The 2853-nt window shown below is 44.3% G+C and overlaps 1 long non-coding RNA gene across 1 annotated transcript; it reads left to right on the top strand.

The window, feature by feature from the left end:
- Positions 1-953: 953 nt before the first annotated feature.
- On the top strand, positions 954-1390 carry LOC104945348 (uncharacterized). Its single transcript, XR_798330.1, has 3 exons — positions 954-1040; positions 1155-1205; positions 1308-1390. It is a non-coding gene; the product is annotated as an uncharacterized lncRNA (long non-coding RNA).
- The last annotated feature ends 1463 nt before the right edge of the window (positions 1391-2853 follow it).

Raw genomic sequence — 2853 nt, 5'->3', positions numbered from 1 at the left:
ACAGTTCACGAGCGCGTCCATAGTGTCTCCCGTTCACCCACCACCCCGTCCACCCAGTAAAAACATCCCCACTACACCACTGGTTGTAGTAGTACACCAACATGGATTAAACGTGTGTTTTCTTTTACCACAATTTTGGGGAAATTAATGGATAAAATGCACGGATTTCTTATTATTATTATTATTCCCACTCCGATCGGGACACTAGGTCCACCGTTTCCCCGCAGCGAGGCTCCCCCCGTTGACAGTTTACGTGGGCTGGGCTGGGTGCAGTGGCGGACTGGCCATCGGGACGAATCCCGATGGGCCGGTACCGAAGTGGGCCGGTCGGATCAGTCACTAGCACATCCCCCACTCCCCCCGTTGACAATTTACTAGTGGTACCGAAGTGGGCCGGTCGAGAGTCCCGGGCTGATTTTTAGTCCCAGTCCACCACTGGCTACATGACCGTATGATCGCCCATATTGACGCACCTAATTCCTAAACTTCTAACAGATACAAATAAACCGATCCTTCAGCCTCATATGAGCTCTCAGACACGTTCAAAATTAAACTGTCATCGCTGTCTGAGCTTGCTGCTGTGTGCCCCATCGTGCGTTTACATGCAGATGCTGGGATCCGGAACGGTGCAGCTGGAGCGCTGTGCCCGCAATGACGTCACACATAATTTGGCGGGACTTGAAGAATCCCCGAGAAGATCTAGAAAATTGTCAACATTGAAGGGCAGATTAATGGTTATCAAAGTACAAATATCCAAAATCAGTTCAGTAACGGTTTTCAAGGGGACAATATTTACTCAAATTGATGGGTTTGGATGATGGGGGAAACTCGTGTCACAGGCTCTTTAAGCATAGCTCCCCCTGATCCTCAGTGCAGCCTCACAGAGCCACTTTACTGGGGAGATCTTTATGCACCCAATAAGAATCATATTAATGTATTTATGCTCTCATTACCCAGCATCCCAAGGGAGACCTCCCAACAACTTGGCCACCTTCTGCTTGGGCTGCTTCAGAGGAACCAGAAAGACAGGATGGACTTTGGTCAGTAGTAATTAAACATGAAGTGTTAAATGCATCTCTGTTAAATGTACATAATCTCTGTCTCGATGTGTGTTCTCTAAACTGTTCTCTCCCTCTAACCCCCTCACTCTGCAGACGCGTTCTTCAGCCATCCTTTCCTGGTGCCAATAGTCACCATAAAAAAATGTAAGCACAAAGGGCACATTCCCCAAACAACACAACTGTACTTCAAGTTTACATCATCCAACTTTATGACTTGATTAATTGGTTTTATTTATTCCCCCTCAGCGTGCCCGGTGCCGGTGCCTAGCACCTCCAACGCAGTAACGGACAGCTCCTGTGGCAGCTCCCCATGCATCCGCTACAACTCCCCTCCTGTGAGTTTGATATTACTTTATAAATCCTCATGTCAAGGTGATTTAATGACAGTGTTATAAAATAGTAACTAAGCCTCATATGCTCCTATTGTGCCAGCTTGCTTCATGTGGCAGTTCACCTTTTGGGCTCGGCCAAGGTACTCCTCCTGAGCAATGCACCATATCACCTAACTGCTCACTGAGTCCTGTATTGCAGCTGCCTGGTGCTGCTTATACCATGATGGGTTAAATGCAGAGCCTGGAAGTGTGTTCTTCAAATGTTTTAACAATGCCGACCAAGTGAGCCTAAAATCTATTTAACCTAATTTCCATAAAAATGTCCCTGCTGTTCCACTATTGTCAATAGAGTGGTGCAAGAATAAATCCTAAACCTGTAAATGAGTAAGCATTTTAGCACCTCTAGCTTCCCTCATCTCGAAATTAATGTTTTTTTTGGTTAGATTCCAAAAATCAAGTCTGTGGTTAGTCAAGCTTGCAAGATTTTAATTTTCATTTAGTCTACGACACCAAGTACATCAGTTATTGCTCCACTTGAGATTTCTGAAACTTCATAATGTGTCTTTAAAACAGCGGTCGAGTACGAAATGCATTTAACATTAGCTGCTTTTAGCTTAGCAGTGGTGACGTCTAGCCATCAGATGGTCATGTATTTTTTTTATAGCATTATCTTAGGTTTTTACTTCTGGATTCCAGATACACTTTTATAAACTATAATAAAAGTGGTGTGAGATTATCCTGCCAAAATGTGTAAGTATCATAAAAATGTGTTTGCCACACATCGTATTTTCTGCAATAATCTTAAATCTAATGGTCAAATGCTTTTTTGTAAAGCAAGCTTTGCGGTGCTAACTTCCACGTTGGCCTACAAAAATATGTAATCACTGCAAAACTCTATACCTCTAGTTTAAGTGTTGCAGCTTCTCCTACGTTGAAGTCTATTGCATGTTATAACAAATCCTATGCTTGATGGACAGGTTTATCTCACAGCAGCAGTGGGAACGCAGGGCAAGTCATTTCCCAGGATGTCAGTGTTCTCTGCACTAATGTGATTACTTAAAGGGGACCTATCATGCAAAATGCACTTTTTGATGTCTTTTTGATGTGTCCCCGGTGTGTCGGGGAACTAACGCAGCGTCAGAAAATAAAACCCTCTCTCTTTTCCTCCGTACCCAAATCTTTTAAAAACGGGGTTACAACGAGTGGATACAGATTTGCTGCCGATATGACGTCAAATCGGCGGCGGACCCACAGAAAGTTGCTATCAGAAACAATGCCTGACGTGTTTTGGACGGAACCTCGTCTTTGTTTACATTAGAAAGCCTCACTAAGGTGGTGTTTACACGAGAAGGAAACGGGTTGTATCTGCTACTTTTCTCTTGCGTATAGCCCGTTCGTTCACACGAGGCCGTAACGGAACCGCGGAAACGGACCCCGTAAACGAGACCTGAATTAAATTA

This window comes from Notothenia coriiceps, unplaced genomic scaffold, assembly GCF_000735185.1.
Source record: "Notothenia coriiceps isolate Sejong01 unplaced genomic scaffold, NC01 NC01_scaffold00009522, whole genome shotgun sequence".
Taxonomy (NCBI): Eukaryota; Metazoa; Chordata; class Actinopteri; order Perciformes; family Nototheniidae; genus Notothenia; species Notothenia coriiceps.
The sequence above is the reverse complement of the archived record's forward strand: the minus strand, read 5'-3'. Positions and strand labels throughout refer to the sequence as shown.